This window comes from Alosa sapidissima, chromosome 2 (genome assembly GCF_018492685.1).
Source record: "Alosa sapidissima isolate fAloSap1 chromosome 2, fAloSap1.pri, whole genome shotgun sequence".
NCBI classification, from domain to species: domain Eukaryota; kingdom Metazoa; phylum Chordata; class Actinopteri; order Clupeiformes; family Clupeidae; genus Alosa; species Alosa sapidissima.
This window is the reverse complement of record NC_055958.1, coordinates 20,165,224-20,183,988: the sequence shown is the minus strand read 5'-3', so window position 1 is coordinate 20,183,988 and position 18,765 is coordinate 20,165,224.

Genomic DNA, 18,765 nt, shown 5'->3' with positions numbered 1-18,765 from the left:
TCACCCAAGGTAGGCTACTTACAATCTCAACAGCAACAAAGCCAAGTCGGAGTCGGTTTTGCAGTCTTCTTAGAAACTACAATCTGACTACATTTTCGAAGAAAATGTACAGAACGACTCTCAACCTGCATAATTAAGGTCATTTTTGCTAAAATTGTTGGATAGGGCCTCTTTAACACAAGGATATTTGTTATGGCACATCTGTGACCTTCTTCTGACTATTCTTTAGGGTCCCGCTTTCTATGAATGTTGTGTTCTGGTTTGTGGCTTGTCCGTGCATAAGCGCACCCTAAAACTTACCTTAGAATTTATTTTGTCCAGACAAATGTGTATATAGAAAACATAAACAGGGTTTCTGTTACATATAATAATAAAGAAAAGTGGCTGGTACTTATAATAGACATGTAAAGACTGTTTCCTTATCATATGCTTACATGTACATTCTTACTTAATGTACCTCTCACATAAGGGACATGTTTGACACATACATGTACAGGGGTGAGGTGATATTATAGTGATTCATCATAGGCTTTAATGCTGGTTTCTAGTCATTAAAGGAAAATTCTGGTATTTAGCACTTTGAGTCCCTTTTCTGGTTTGTTTTGGATGAACTAGAGTGGTGGACACCGACATTTTGACGATTGGTACTGTCTCGACTTTTCTGACTCATCTTGAATCGCCTTTGACTAGTCAGAGTGGCTGCCTACAGGCATGCTGAAACATGTCCTAAAACAACCCTTAACGTTTGTTTTCAAAACTGCAACTCACCGAGTCGTTAGTGGTGTTCGTTGATTATTAAAATCAAATATATCGGCGCAATGTATGATTTCCAGCCGTCTTATTTGCTATTGTGGAACTACTTTTTCAGACACCTCATAACCGCGTATAAACTTCCGCTCAATATTTGAGCCTGAAGCATAGATGGTGGTGCAGTAATATCAACGTGCAATGAGTCTTCCAACAGAAATCAATGGGATTTCACAAAATGTCAAATAAAACACGACAGAAACTGTATTTCGCTACGCTAGCGAAGTTTTGGAACAACAACAAACGCCACTACCCACTCGGTGAGACCTTTAATTGTACAGACACACCCGATTCACACAAAAAAAGATTCACTCCACACTATTGGACTACAGGTTTTAAAAGTGGATGGAAAGGGCAGTTAATGCATCTTCCACCAGAGAGGTCCATCTGAAGGCTGCTTAATGGCCAAGGAGAGTCACCTCTCAGAGGTAATGATTGCAGAGTAAAAAGCATGATTATAAATAAGACTAACTGTGCAGAATATTAGCAGGCCTGCAACTTAGCTCTCCTATCCAGACGCTTGTGCCATGTGATTCATGGTACCAATGAGCTTCCCCCAGGCAACAAATGCATACATACACATACACACACACACACGTATGAATATAAAAAAAAGAGCTTCTACTGTGCACACTGACTCACACCGCTGGTCCGTGGCCAAACGTGCTGTAGCATTGTGTGGAGGTGCTGTGTGTTGCGTGCTGTGAGCTGCGACTCGCTGGTGTGCCTCGCATGTCTGCCATGGATGATAAATATTGAAAAGACTGGCCAAAAGCGGGATGTTTATTGCATCAAGGAGAGTGGTTTGTTTTCATGCAAGCTGCTATCGCTCAAGCCTGTTTGTTTACTACTCCTGAAGCAGGTTGGAGAGAGCGGGCTTGATATCACTCTGCAGCTATCACAAGGACAAAATGCAGGGAATGCTCTCAGAATATCTATTATGAAGTGGGCGGGTAAATGATTGAAACTGGGATAAATTAAGGTTCAATCGAAGGACGTGGCTCACTTTTACAAGTGCTATTCATCTGTCTCACCCTGGAAAATCACAATGGCAATTTTGTGAAGCCAAAAAAATGGCTGACAGGATGTCTTGACACAGAACATACTGTACATTCAAAGGCTGTCTGTTGAAAGCATTGTACTTGGCAATCTCATACACTTTTCTCAGTGCTCACAGAAGAATGCCCCACATTTAAAGACACAAATATGTTTGAATGAATTTGGATGTGTGATGGGTTTGTATGACACCATAATTGGCATTGATTTAACAATCAAATAACCTATAAGGGAATCAATTGGAACAGGCAGGAGATACAGTACACATATCTTCAGAGTTCTGTTCTGGGTAAAGAAAGTCTGGTAAAGCAGACAGAACACCCATTCTAGGCTTGAAGGTCTGTCTAAATGCAGAACATGACACGAGTAAGCTCCTGAGTTCTAGCAGACAAAGCCTAGGAAAGCAATATATTGCCTACATATATTTCCTGATGAAGGAAACACACACACACACACACGGTAGAAGCTTTGTGCAACTGTGTTCAATAATTGATTGCTCTTCCCAACATGGTAAGCATAACTGAATTTATATTTTGGGAGTGTGACCTGATTGATGTCACAACAGAGAGACAGCCATACTTCCATAGCTGTGGGAGACAATGAGAAACAGGCCTGAGATTGATACTCTCATTTACCCTCCGACAAGGTGAGGACACAGCCGTGCATAATGAGTTCTGACACTTTAATTAGCTGGTCGGAGATAAACAACAGCAGAAAACAGGCAGCTTGGTCCCAACAACAATGCTTTTAACCTCTGTGTGAAGCTCAAATGAACAGTGAATGACTGTACCTTGGCGTATACAGTGGTGTACAGTACCTTGTACTTAATATCAGCACCAAGGACAGCGTCATTTGACAGAAACACCCCAGAGTGCTCTCTCATGTGTGGACACTGCGGTTGTGGAGCGTATCATGAGTGGACAGGAGGTGTGGTGCTGGAGCCTGGTGGATGACTGTGTGACGTGGTGCAGGTCGAACCGTCTGGAGCTAAACCCTTGAATGAAAAAAGAGATGGTGGTGGACATCTATCTAGAAGAGAACATTCTATATTTTTAGTAAACAACTAGCAGTACTCAAAATACTGCTAGTACTATTACTGTATACTTCTATTTACAAAATGTGGAATGAAGACACATCTGTTTTCACTGTAAATCTCCATTAGCCTACTCATAATGTCTTCATCATATCAGTGGACATTGTGGACATCTCTTGGTTTCGTTTTGATTGCTGGCATGGAGGTTGGTTACAGAGAGTCTGTTGAGATTGACTTGATTGTATGGTAAGGTTGCACCTGCAGCAGAAGCTGTAGGATTTTAGCCTGTGACAAAGATGAATACATTCACCTTTGAAGACCCATGTGAGATTCCACAGAGCAATCAGAGTTCAGTTACAGTAAATAGCAATTGCCATTTAACACATAATACACATTATATTTCAGGTGTTATCAGCAAATATGCCTGCGGTTCAAACATAGGTATTCACACATAAACACAATATACATACCTGATGTCCCTGTGAAGATGCATACAAGCAATTTTTTACGAGGAAATTATATGGTTAGACCACCTCTTATATTTCAAGACAAAAATAATTGTTCTTTAACCATTCATTATCTTATTTAAAAAATGTGGCACAGTAAGAAATGATAGTAAGCTGGAAAAATTAATTAACTGATGTCATGCTTGATTTTATCTGATTTGGAGGTAATTTGTCTCTGGGTTGCCGCCTGAGAGTGAGATGTGGGCAGACTAGTAATTAAAGAGCAGCTCTCCTCCGTTGTCTCTCTGAGCTGATGCGGTCTGCACAGTGGCCGGCTCTGCCTCTGACTGGCCCCAGGAAGAGGGCGCATACCTGGGCTCCTCACTGGAGATCAGGGGAAAAACAGCAGCAGGTCTGTGGAGTTTGCCTTAATAGTGCGGACACCATATGCATAGATTCATATTTTAGCACTTGTCTTTTTCTCTGGCTGGGTTGAACTCTGTTAGCAAAAAAAAAAGATTTTGTTCCTCCTTTCAAAAAAATCACTTGGAGTAGCACAATGGAGGCGAAAAACAAGCAGGTAAACAAACAAACAAACAAATAAAAAAACAAGGAACTTGGGTGATTCCACTGAAATCTTCTCTCAGACTCCCCTTGGGGGTATTTCTGCTCAGGCAAACGCAGCTTGTCTGTACTGAATGGAAAGTCACAGTTTGCTCTAGAGCCACTGGGCGCGAGCTGAGCTGAGACACTGGAGCCGCTCCTGCTCACAGATGTCAGCTGCGCGGCGAGCTGACCCCAGTTGCACCCCAGAGAGCTAGAGTCGGGAAATGGAGGGCGGTTGGTTGAGATGGGCCGCCCACCCATGCAATTGGCCAGTGGCAGGCGGTGTGCGAATGAGCGCTCTCCATCTCTGTCACCTAGCCGGGCCCCCGTGGAGGAAAGGCTGACACACACAGCGGCACTTACTGCTGGCCAGCCTGCCCACACCGAGCTGCCACTGATGCTGATGCAGCCGGGCAGATAGCAATGAGCCTTTTTCATCAGGTGTGTGTAACGCCCACCAACATAATAACTTCCCACCAACGTAATTAACCACCAATGTAATAAAAATCGGCACAAAATCAGCACGCTTTAAACGTAATAATCCTGCCAACGTAATAATTTCCCACCAACGTAATAACTATTGCCTACTGCCAACGTAATAACCCAATTTCCCACCAACATAATAATAATTACGTTTGCAGGAAGTTATTACGTTGGTGGAAAGGTTAAACAAATTAACTTCCCACCAATGTAATAAATCACTGATTTAGTGATATTATATCTGTTTTATCAGTTGTAAGGGTATAGTTGTTAAAAAATGTCACCATCTAAACCATCTCATGACCATAAAGCTTTGTACCACCCCCTCCCCCCCTTACTTATCTCTACTTTCATCATTAAGCACTTTTGCCAAGCAAAAGCTATAGGCCTACAAGGATACCCCTTGTGTTCTTTTGTTATTATTTCACTTAAATAAATGCCATAATTGTAGTCTGTGGCAGCCCTTAGAACCGTGTAAATAGTTTTTAAATGTAGTAAAGGGACAGATCCCTGACACTTTATGCAAAGTTGCTTTGGCATCTATTGTGTTTCCCTTACACATACAGTAGTTTAACACCATTAGTGGGGGCCAAGAAGATAACTGCATAGGCAACTAGATGTACCGCATATGGTACAAAATATGACCGCCGCTCTGTCCTGTACATCCGTTCCGTGAACATAAAGCACACTAAGCAATTTGTATCCATCTTCTACTCCATCCCCCACTCTTGAAACTTTTGTGTATGCTTGTTTGGCATGCCTGTGTGTGTGTGTGCGGGCCGCACAGCAAGTAGCCTACTGGTGCTGCGAAGGTGAATAGATTTGTAGCACTAGCCAAAACATTTGTAGCATTGTTATAAAACCTTTAAAATCTCTAAACAATTACAAGTAGGGCAGTTCATCATAGTTTAACCATTGCAACTGGACTGATGAAAGGTCATGTACACCTGTAGGCTACATTGTATTTGGGGAAAGCAGAAGGTATCATTTTTACATTTATTTATTTATTAACAAACAAAACCATCCCTGTCATTGCCATGCAGTTTTCAACAGCTATCAAGAAGAGAGGTCATGCCATGGATTTTTGTGAATGTTTCTTCTTATGCAAGATTTTAGTCATCTTTAGTTCATATGATATTCAACTTTATTGTCAATGCACAAATTAAATACCAATAGTCTAAAACGAAATGCAGTTTTACATCTAACCAGTGGTACAAATAACTGACATGTCCAAAAGGGCATTCATGAAATGCGTCGCTAGACTGTTCACATTTTAATGGGCCAAGTTGAGAGCTGCGTCTGTTATTGTTCGTGGGAAAAATACTGATTTCCACATTGCAAACACCTGGCTTACAGTATTAAGCGGACTTAAGATGCCACCTCTTTGCTAAAAGTTGTAATACATTCTGCGTGAATCACAGAAAGCGCAAATGAAGTGGCCACTTCTAAATGGGACCCACTGTACAGTAGCTGAAGGTCTGTGGCTAAAGCAGCCATAATGAAGGTGCTATCATTGTTTGGATACTTCACACACACACACACACACACACACACACATGCTTTTTAATCGCATAGACTACAACTACCAAGCTGGAATCAAAGCACATCGATTCACCTCTCACACTCTAAACACACACACGCAAATAAACAAACAAGCGTCTCTGTCTCGCGCATGTATAGCCATAGGCAAAACTGTATCAGGCATAACATTGGTATATCATCCATCGCACAGAATGATTTTTGTAGCACGTGCAACAGGTAGGCTACAGCCTGCCCTGGATACATCTCTCAAAGTGCGCTCTAAAACATTTGGTTTAAATTGAGATGTAGATCATGTGCGTTAGTTGCCTAAATTGTGACGAGTTGACACAAATGATTCACTTTGACGAATTTATGTAGTCTAGTCAATTACGTCGTCTCAGCCCTAGTTACTTTACTTTGAGCCATGCTCTTCCTTAACGTTACTTGAAACCTTTGAAAATAGAGGATCGAAGTAGCGGTGTTTGGGAATCAACGTTAGCTCAGATGCTTTTTGTGGTCTTAATGCAATATTTTACAAAGCACTGACAGGGCCACCAAGGACTGTGAGCGAATCAACAGCAGAAAAACCTATTTAGCAAGCAGAAATGTCCCAGCCTGTTTAGAATGCTTCATAGATATCTTACAGGTAGGCCTATATTTTCCATTAGAAAACCATCACATTAGCGAACGCGTTGTGGCTAACTCACTTAGCTCCTTTAGGCTAGAAAAGAATTCGAAAGATAATTACAGCGCTGATATCAATTACATTTCATGTGAAAATCATCCTACCCTTATTAGACATTTTTTGAGGTAAACTACAGTGTTGTCCTTGTAGTCTGTCTTTCCAACCCACTTTAGATTAACTTCCAACAAAATTACGTCTCACTGCAACGATGCGCCATCTGGTGCAGTTCTGAACATCTTAACTGAAGAGAGGGGCGATTAAAGCAGAATGATATTGCATTTTCATTTTTTACCAGGGGGTGCAAATGACAAATGAGTGATTATGGGCTAGGTTGATGTGGGCCCTTGAGACCAACATACCATAAACATTTCTTCATCCTCGGTGCCACAGTTCAGTTAGTTATTTAGGAAAAACTGCATTTTTTGGGTTTCGGGGGGCCCAGCGTGGGGGTGGGGGGTGGGTGGGGAGTGGCCCCCGCTGACCAAACAAAGTTTTTCTGTAAAAGTCCAGTGGGGCTACATACCCACCAAATTTCATGTGCCCCGGTGTTTCGGTGTCCCGGGTATCGTTGACCAAAAATTCAGGAAGTAGATGACGGAAAAAAACAAAAAAAACTTTGACAATCCCTTATATGACCACTTCACTAGCTTTGCTAGCGACGGTCATAATAATTGTTTTTCTACCTTTTGTTATTTTCATCACCTTTTTACTGGGGGCCACACAGTTGTGAATGCACCCATAGTGTTTCTACCTTCTCTTACTGGAGGCCAAGCAGTAAAGCTGTGCTGCATGGTTCTACCCTTCTAACTTATGTTTCACTAGTTCACATTCCGGAATTTGCATAAAGACATAATAGCATAATAGAAGAGCATGTTTGGTTAAGTCTCTCTAGGGCTCTGGTATGTATCAGAGCCGTATAAAATACGAATTTTGAACACTCATTGTCGCAACTCTACCTTTATACGGCTCTGGTATGTCTGCTTGAGTGCATTATGGCATCAAATGGAATATTTAGCTGGCAACATTCTTATACAACTCCAAATACAATTCCAAAAAAGTTGGGATGCTTTGTAAAATGTGAATAAAAAAGTATGCTATGATGTAACTCATATCAACACTATATTTAATTGAGAATAGTTCAAAGACAACATTATGTTTGCATATTTAATACGTTTCATACACGTGTTTCAACACTGCATTTCGGTCGTTGCTTTTACCTTACCATTACCTTACATGCCCGTATCCACCAGCTGCCTGCCTGCAGCCTACTTCCAAAACTCCAAAGCTGCTTGCTGTCAGATTTGGTTCCGAGGGCACAACTTCAGTGTATCAACAACACTCAATAACAGTTTATGTGATGTGTTAATCAATTAAATTCCCAACAATTTCACAACAGATAGTTCTGGAGTAGGCCATTCAACTAGCCCGCTTGCTTACGACGAGACTCAGGCTGCGCAGTCAGCACCCGCTTCCTTATTTGGGTTTTGGGTTGGCAGGTTTTAGCCTATGACAAAACGGTTGAAATTGAAACTAAGTGATCGTGTATGTGTATGGTGTATTTCATACAAAATCTGGCAACCTGAATGGATCAATGATTTTAAAATGAAGTTTGATGGCCAGGCAAATTACGGGATTTTTCCGGGAGAAATAACAAAACGGGAGGGTGCTGGGAGATGACCTTGAAATACGGGAGAAACCCGGGAAAAACGGGAGTGTTGACAGGTATGCCATATCCTCATGACCACATCCTTTTAACAAGTTTTTATTTTTATGTTAGTCATTGTATATGTTCACATCCAACAACAAAATCAACTTAGACATTTAGGCTACGTCCACACGAAACCAACGCGTATATTTTTTCTTACTGCTTTCATACCTAACACTGGTAAAAAAAAGAAACTTGCGTCCACACGAAAAGGTGAAACCAACAGAAAGCCCTGTAGTGCATATGCCAGGCCAGTCGATGGCACTGTGACAGTGCAGAGGCTTTAGATTAATTTGCAAAGAAAAGACAAAAACATTTCAAAAGTAGTCGCGTGAGATGAGTTTTCAATTCAATTGTAAAACTAACTAGAAAAGCATTTCCTGAAGGAAATACAGTGCATGAAAATGCAAAAATATGATGTAAAATATCATACAGAGTAAAAACAAACTATATTGGTTGCTAGGTAGATGAGGTTTAATATAGTTGGAATGACTGAACAGTTAAATAAGTGGATAGTTTAAATGGTTAAATTATTTAGGTAGATAGTTGACGATAACTGACACTTGGAATGGCTCTAATGTTTGCTAGCAGTTATGCTAACTATATTAACAAAGATAATAATGCTAACCAAGTTACTATGCTAACTAGCATGCTAACAATGTTAATATGCTAAGTATGCTAACCATGTGACTTAGCTAACTTAGTTAATCGTTTTTAGCAGTTATGCTAACTATGCTAACTAACATGCTAACAATGTTAACCATGTTACTTAGCTGACTTAGCTCATCATTTTAAGCAGTTTTATTAAAAATGCTAACTAGCATGTTAACATGCTAGCATGCTAACTATGCCAACCATGTGACTTAGCTAACTTAGCTAATCATTTTTAGCAGTTTTGCTAAAAATGCTAACTAGCATGCTAACATGCTAACTATGCTAACCATGTTACTTAGCTAACTAGCTACAGTGGGTAGGAGTCATAGTTGATGACAAGTATATGCTAACCATGTTACTTAGCTAATCGTTTTTAGTAGTTTTGCTAAAAATGCTAACTAGCATGCTAACATGCTAGCGCTAGCATGCTAACTATGCTAACCACGTTACTTAGCTGACTTAGCTAATCGTTTTTAGCGGTTTTGCTAAAAATGCTAACTAGCATGCTAACATGCTAGCATGCTAACTATGCTAACCACGTTACTTAGCTGACTTAGCTAATCGTTTTTAGCAGTTTTGCTAAAAATGCTAACTAGCATGCTAACATGCTAGCATGCTAACTATGCTAACCATGTTACCAAAGATTGTTAAGGCGGAGCAAGATGTTTCATCAGGAGCCACTTCCGGGAACCCGGATCGCACGAGGGGGGGTCAAAATCCCCCTTTATGCAGAGCAGAGGCAGCGACTGCTCCATTGAAGTCTATGGGCATAGCTCAGAATTTCACCACATATGCTAAGGTCTTGGTTCTATAGAGTTAGGAATGTGAATTTCGGGCACGTTTTCATGATCCTCAAACCCTTCTGAACATTTCAGGTACATTTTTAGCATTTTTGAGCATTCCAGTCTGGAGAAAATCAACCTTATATCAGGTGTGCGCCGGTTATTTATGCAGCTGCTGTTGGCCGGTTGCAACGTACGCTCGTCAATACGTCATCGACACGCCTCTTTATGCAGACAGGATTCGATCCCCATTTCGCGCCCATAGACATGAACTACGACGAAGTATCTTGCTCCGCCTTAACAATCTTTGATGTTACTTAGCTAACTTAGCTAACTAGCTACAGTGGGTAGGAGTCATAGTTGATGACAAGTAACAGTTACAATGGCTGAACAGTTAAAAAGTTCAGTAGTTTAAAGGGTTATATTGTTTAACAGTGAAATATTGTAGTGAGGACTTTTATTTTGAAACAGTTTTTGGCAGAGGAAGCAGTTGAACAGGATGTGTAGTCTTAATAGGGCCAGTTTGTATGCTTAAAGCCTGAGACTGGCAGTTGATCCAGGTGGCCCGAACACCTGCCATAGGATTCTAATTGCTTAACGGCTCTATTGTGATGTCATCAGCCCATGTTAAGTCTATGGGGAAATTTTGACTAGTTTTTAATTCATAGTTTAAAAAGTATAAAAGTTACAAAGCTGAAAAATACATAGCACCCATGTCCTAAGTAAGACCTACGTAACATAGTTTGAATGAAGTTTCTACGTTAAACGGTTGAAGCTGCATTAAACGCGTTAGAAGAAGAAGAATAAGAAGAAGCCTAGGAAGAACAGTACAGTGCATTTTCATGCACTGTAATAACGCTCATTTTCAGGGACTCCCACATTCTCCAACCATCTCAGCATTACGTCTTCTAAAAATCACAACGTAGCATGAGGTCAAAATTGGTTCTTTTTTTATGTTCCTTGCTCTTTTGCTGCTCTGTTAGTGCAGTTATCACTATGAGGGGGTCCTTGGTTTTTGGACCTTGGTATTTTCAAAACTGAATGCGTCCCTGCCCAGATAGCAATTTCCTTTGGGCCGGATCCGCATAAAAGCCATTAGATCCGCCTGTAGCGGACATACGGTATCTGACTGTGGGCCAGGTCTGCTCCTGATACAGGTTTCAGCTCTGCTAGCAATGCTGTTTTATCACCGGTTTACAGATTTGTCCCAGGTCCAATTTCCGCAACTCAACTGGAAGTCAGGAGATGCGTTTAAAATACAAAACACCGATTTGGCCCAAACCTGTGATACGGATATGAGCCGAAGGACCATTTTTTCACAGCAGACCCAGGTGGTAATGATATTAATTAAGGTGCTGATTCTGCTAAATTGACCTTTCCCTACTTCATTGTCAACTGGCTGCTAAAGAAAAAAAAAGGTATTTTGGAATGGCACAAATTTAGAAACCATGGGGGTGCACTATGTTCCCATGGCCACTTCATTTCTACAGTAAGGCTGGAAAAGAAGATATAGTTGGCTCAATATTGATCATATGCTCGTTTCATTATTTGTATTATTACCTAGCAGTGGTAAAAGTAGTCAATTGTTGTTTGTGTCAGATCAAACAGTGCTATGAGACAACCCCATATTCTTGCCACGCATGCAGAAGTCCAAGCAGTAACGTTAAAGGAGAATTCCGGTGTGATACTGACCTAAAGTGTATTGAAACATGATACCGAGTGTGAACGTATGTCTCATAGCCCATCTCGACTTGTCCCCTGCACTCCAAAATCTGGCGCTAGTTAGCCGATGCTACCAACAACTTTTTCAGTAGTGGTGCTTTGGCATCGGGCTAGCCATGCAAATAAATCACTGTTTTACACCCATTTACGAGGCTCAATGTATCTCCACACTTCATTGGTAGACTTCCTAGGGCCCTGACATTTAAAACGAGACATTGAGAACTTTGAAAAAGCACTGGTAGTTTACTTACAAGACGATTTATACAGACAGTATCTTCACGAAGTTTAACGTTTGCAGCCATCTTGAATTTAGTCACGATAAGTCGAGCAACGAGTAAGAATGAACAGGTATGATAAGGGATCAGATTCTAAAAATAATTCAGTGGAAATGCATGGATTCCAGTTGCTGCTACTGGAAGAAACTGGAATCCATGCATTTCCACTGAATTATTTTTGGAATCTAATCCCTTATCATAGCTGTTCATTCTTACTCGTTGCTCGACTTATCGTGACTAAATTCAAGATGGCTGCAAACGCTAAACTTCGTGAAGATACTGTCTGTATAAATCGTCTTGTAAGTAAACTACCAGTGCTTTTTCAAAGTTCTCAATGTCTCGTTTTAAATGTCAGGGCCCTCTGAAGTCTACCAATGAAGTGTGGAGATACATTGAGCCTCGTAAATGGGTGTAAAACAGTGATTTATTTGCATGGCTAGCCCGATGCCGAAGCACCACTATTGAAAAAGATGTTGGTAGCATCGGCTAACTAGCGCCAGATTTTGGAGTGCAGGGGACAAGCCGAGATGGGCTATGAGACATACGTTCACACTCGGTATCATGTTTCGATACACTTTAGGTCAACATCACACCGGAATTCTCCTTTAATCAAGGATCTTTGGTTTGCTCACTATCAATCTTTTGACATGATTTGCCAGCCTGGACTAGGACAGCCCAACTTTTCAAGGTAGGCTCTGCTTTTCTGCTTTTTATCTCTGTTGGTTTATTCAGAGACAACAATAAGCAAACGAGCGATTGATAACTTTACTGTAAGGTTATACTATTATTTTCCAGCAAAATAGGCTAGGCTACTAGCTTAGCTTGAGCAAAACAGCCATCACAATAACTAGCCTATTTTGGTAACAGCTAATGCCAACAGGATCACTGATGATAAAAAAAAACGAGTGTAATTGTGACTTAACCTATTTTCAAAAAGGAATAAATGGCTCATATTTATTTTTTTGTTGTTTCAGATTGACCATGGAGATGACTGAGGAAGACTGAATATCGATGGGAACAGTGGAATTAACACGACTTAAACTTTGTCTGGGATTGCACTTCTACAGCCAGGTTGTTGAATAAAAAAAATAATAAGACACTTATGTGAAGTTTTTTTTTACCCCCCTTGTGTTTGTAGCCTAGCTTATGTTTATCAGTTGAGCTGTTGGGAAAACGTTACGAACTTTAGCCTGGGTGAACCTATAACGAACCTGTTAGCAAATGTGTAGCAAACAGATTTTTCAGGATAATTAGCCCTAATTACCAATCACATTTCACATGTCAAATAAAGCCGGCTGATGTCTGATAAACGGGTCCGTACCACACACAATAAGCGGACCCGTATTGCATATGATAAACAGATCTGGAACACGTCAGTAACACAGACTACCATACGGAACTGGGCCAGTCTTAGCCCTTATTGGTACCAGATCCGTCAAACGGATCCAGACCAATTTTGGACCGATGTGCGTTTGGACGCCGGATCAGGTCCATTATGCAGATCCGTGCCGGACGTTGTGGTAGGTGTGGCCCAGTTCCGTCCCAGTGTATGTTTGCTATCTGGGTGGTTACCTCAGCGACCATTAGGGTTTTTGATAATGGATTTATATCTAAACATGTTCAGAGCTCCAAACTGTACAAGTGTACCAAGTTACATCCTTTTATGGCATATCACAATGTACAATAAGTTCAGTATAACTGCCATTAGTAAAATGTTTGGCCTTTGACCTAGATGCACAGATGATGCCAATTTTGACAATGTTCCACCACTTGGATTTCCAAAAATTATTTCTGTTGCAATTAGTTTTGGGTTGGGTAAAATCTTCCTGGACTAAAATGCTCTGTGTTCTGTACCAAACCATTGGTGCATGGGCACAGTTTCCTTCACCGTTTTTAATGACTTGCGCCGTCGCTGTAGCATTGTTTGGTTGTACTTTAATCGGCAGGTCTTTGTCCCATTGCTCCTGAGTGTGGCTTCTATGCCAGTCCCATCATCTAGTCGTTCAAGCTCTGGGGGTAATTTACCTATCTCCTTAAAGCAGGGGTGAAAGTAGTTTTTATTTCTTGGTGGTACTATGACGAAAATTTCACTTAGCCTTTCACATATTTATTATTTATTTATTTGTTTATTTACTGTATTATAGTCTACTTATCAAGCATTCACTAGGACTTCTTATCACTCTAGTATCACTCTTTAACCCACCTGTATCTGTTTTTGATTATGAATAAATTGCAAACACTTAATTTCAACATGTATTTATTTATTTAGCCTAGTTACTCTGCTCGCTCCCACTTCCAATCGTTTTTTTTATATAGGCTACTGTATATCATGAAACACGTTTCTTTGAGTCATGCCTTTTTATTTGGGAGACTGCAACATACTTTTGTCCGCTAAAACACTTTCATTATTGCTGCGCAAGATCAGGTTAAGCCGTACGCGCTGCATGTCTGTCTCTTGTCTCTCCAGCAAAACACTGCACACATAAAACCAGAATAGGCTATTGAAACATCAACATATTTTTCTTTTGGGAGACTTTCCAAGAAACGTCCGTCTGCTAAAACACTTTGGATACCAGTGCACTTTGGCGCAATTACTGTAGGCTACTGTACGCGCGCTATAGCTTGCTCGTTGTCTGTCCAGCTGCACAGGAGGTTTAGACACAATTCAGATACAGTTCAGAATGATGTATATGAAATATATTTTGGGGAAAACGTGTTGCTTCTGGTAATTTGACGTTAGCCGTTGTGTTGTCATGCTGAAAGTGCTATATTTTTCAGAGACAGTATAGTTTTCTTTCCGGTACGGCGTACCCTCTGGTACCCTCTGTACTCCGTACCGGCCAGTACCGGCTTACTTCCACCCAGGGCTTGAAAACGAAATTATTTTTCAACCGTTCCGTTCCGAACGGTTCAGGTAGGCCTATGTTTAACGTTTTCGTTCTTGCATGCGTTCCGCCACCAACATATCGGTCCTGAACCGGTTCGGAACGCAAAATATCGTTCGTTCTTAAAGTTCCGGCAGTGTTTGGCGGGCCTATCAAGTCTATTTTTGTGAACTTAGAATAGACATACTCATTATTTCCCCTTGATTTAGCCTATACCGTAGCTATGCCCAAAAATAATAAATCACAGGCGGCATCCAAAAACATTCAGATGGGCTATCCATCCCATAGCCTACAGACTTACTATAGGCCTAACCTATGCCTATAAATAATTTCTTATCAAAAATATTTCTGGATACGTGCTAAACTCCTTACCTGGAAGTTTTATCCATATGGAGATCTTCAAAGGCTTGCGCTATAATTCCAACCCTGTTTATAAACGAACCTGTCTGTTGCTGACAAGGCCTATCTCAAATTTCCCGTTCAACTCTTCTACATAGAATAGGCTATAATTGCGCAACATTTCAAATCCCGACTTTAAAACGACAAGGCGTGGACAGGCAAAATAGGCTATTACGCATAGGCTACAAACAATTTCCAAATCATTTTCAGTAGCCTACGCTACGAGCTGGCCTAAGATCCGAAGTGGCAGACGGATAGGTTACATTACAACAGCAAGACAAAATATACACATTTGGATCAAAGGTCCATTTATTCGTTTTTTTTCTTTTCTCAAACTGCAGAAATCAAATTATTAGGCTGTTCGCCTACAGTAGTTGGCTACATAGCGGCGTGTTAGCTCACATTAACAGTGTAGATGCGGGCTTGTTTTTCGCACAACCGGAAATAGTCTCCCTGACATAGGATATGCTTTTGTGAAATTTTATAAAATATATAGAGAACGGAAAAAAAAACCGTTATTAACCGGTTTTGTGGATTTCAGAATAACGTTTCTGTTCCGGAACAGTTGAAGACCATTTTGTTTTCGTTTCCGTTTCCGCTCCTCGTAAAATTCCGTAAAATTCGGTAAAATTCCGTTCGTTTTCGGTTTTCGTTTTCGTTCCTTGAACCGGTTCGGAGCCCTGCTTCCACCCCTGCCTTAAAGTCAAGAAGATCTGCTCTGCCTCTGCCTTTTCCATTACTTCTCTATATTGGGACACCTCGATTTATTAACAAAGCATAAGTCAGAAGAGTAGAAACACTGTAGCTTTACTGCTTGGCCCCAGTAAGAGAAGGCAGAAACACAATGGGTGCATTCACATCTGCCTGGTCCCCAGAAAAAAGGTGATGGAAATAACTAAAGGTAGAAAAACAATGATATCCTATGCAGTATCTGCTTGGCCCCCACTAAAGGTGTTGAACTATATCTAAGGCAAAAACACAATGGATGACAAATCAACTTTGCATGATGAGTCCCTATAAATATACTACATTTAAAAAATATTTACTATATGGTTCTAGGGCTGCCACAGACTGCAATTATGACATTGATTATGACAAGTGAAATAATAACAAAAGATCACAAGCGGTGTCCATGTAGCTTTGCTTGGCTTCTAGTATAGGTGATGAATAATAAGTTGAGGTATTAAGTAAAGGATGGGGAGGGGTACAAAGTTTTATGGTCATGAGATGGTTTAGATCAGGAGTGTCAAACATAAGGCCCGGGGGCCAGATCAGGCCCGCCAGCAGGTTTCATACCGCCTCCAAGATATTTTGGGTAGGAAGGGAAAATTAGAAAGAAGATATTCACATCCAGCTGTCTTCAACAATTTGTAATAAGCAATTTCTGTAATAAATTGATTAAACCTAGCACTACAAACCATCCGCAGGAAGGAAGAGGCCAAAAAACTGACATGGAAGTAGGGTGTTTCAAGAGAGAAAGAGCAGGATATGACGAGTAAATGATTTGTACTTGTTTGCTCATCAGTGGGTATAGTAAAGGAGTATATAATTTAACAACACTCTGATACCAATGCAGAGAAATAAAAATGGCCCCCATGGACAATGACGGCCCCCATGAGGTCTCATTCCAACAAATCTGGCCCACTGCCAGACACTCCTGACACTCCTGGTTTAGATGGTGACAATTAGGGCAGCCGTGGCCTACTGGTTAGCGCTTCGGACTTGTAACCGGAGGGTTGCCTGTTTGAACCCCGACCAGTAGGCACGGCTGAAGTGCCCTTGAGCAAGGCACCTAACCCCTCACTGCTCCCCGAGCGCCGCTGTTGTTGCAGGCAGCTTACTATGCCGGGATTAGTGTGTGCTTCACCTCACTGTGTGCTGAGTGTGTTTCACTAATTCACGGATTGGGATAAATGCAGAGACCAAATTTCCCTCACGGGATCAAAAGAGTATATATACTTATACTTATACAATTATTGACAACTATACCCTTACAACTGATAAAACAGATACAATATCACTAAATCAGTGATTTATTACATTGGTAGGAAGTAAATGTAATAATTTGTTTAACCTTCCCACCAACGTAATAACTTCCTGCAAACGTTGGTGGGAAATTGAGTTATTACGTTGGCAGTAGGCAATAGTTATTACGTTGGTGGGAAATTATTACTTTGGCAGGATTATTACGTTTAAACGTGCTGATTTTGTGCCGATTTCTATTACGTTGGTGGGAAGTTATTACGTTGGTGGGTGTTACAGGTGTGTGTGTGTGTGTGTGTGTGTGTGTGTGTGTGTGTGTGTGTGTCAATTTTGGTAAAAGTTTTATTATAATTCATGAGCAGGCAAGACCAGGAATCAGCAGGACTGTGTGGCATAATTAGTTGTGGCATTCTGTTAAGCTTATGCAATGCAAGTGCACATTTCTCATATAAAAAATGACTTAGGCAACCCTATGAAAGCATAGCAGCATTAGCAACTGTAGTAATAGTGGAAGTTGTAGTAGTAGTAGTAGTAGTAGTAGCTCTAAGTGAAACTGGTGCGAGGCAAATGAAAGCTGTAGTGAATATTGATCACGCTGTCCTCTGGGGACCTACCCTGTTGGCTGGCACAACCAGCAACTGCTATTCTCGCCGACATCCCCTCCTCTTGATTCACGGGGAGTCAATGTTCTCCTCCTCCACATCGTGTCTTACTCACAGTGTAGCTTCTCCGCCTCGGGCCACTTGGCATCAAAGATGTGAGGAGAGGGTTTTGTCAGCTGCACTGTAATGCTTGCCACATGCACTCAGAGGTCCCGAGTTCCATAGCAAACAAAGCGCTTGGCCATCCCAAGGGGAGCCCTTGAGCTTTCTAGTGCTCCTGCGTTGTAATTTCAAACATAGATTGGTTGTGGGATGGGGGCCAGAGGTCAGTCTTTATTTGCCTGGGTTTACTGTAGTAGCCAGAACTCCTGTATCAGTTCATGTGTTAGATCCCCCACATCTATTACAATTTCTGCTGGTAAGAGATTAAATGTGATAAAAAAAGAAAGAAAGGCCATTTTTGATTCAATAGATTTTGTCAAAATATTCTAGCTGTCCATATAAATGAAAAGAAATAAGAATAGGATGTCTTTGAGGCCAACATAGTTACAGATACACACCAGCTCTACTGCCAGCAGCTCCTGCTGCTCACCTCTCATGTCCCTGGCATTTCCTGATGGGCACCTATGCTACGCCACACAAAGCTACACAGTGCTACACAACACAATAAAGTTACCTTGACCTTAAAGTTACCTTGACAATGCTACACAACGTTACTCAGATAACAACCTAAAGATGGAGGTGACCTCAAGATGGAGCCTTAAATTTAGTAAATACATCATTGAGAAATAATAGAGCATAATTCACATGCACTTATCATTCTATTTCAGGCAGTGGAGTGTGTAGTCAAGTGTGGTTAGTCTGGAGAAAGAAAAGGTACACACACACACACACACGCACGCACGCACGCACGCACACATGCACACACACATACACACACACTTACACTTCTTTATCATTGCAATGCTTTCTCCAGCTGGGTGTGGAATGAAATGAGACTTCATGGCATAGCAGATGGAATGTATTTCACATGGGAAATAAGTGCTTATGTGTTGATCAAAAGGATTCAACTGTGGGATAAAATAATGTTTGTTGAAGGTTTATCAAATACAATGGATGCAGTT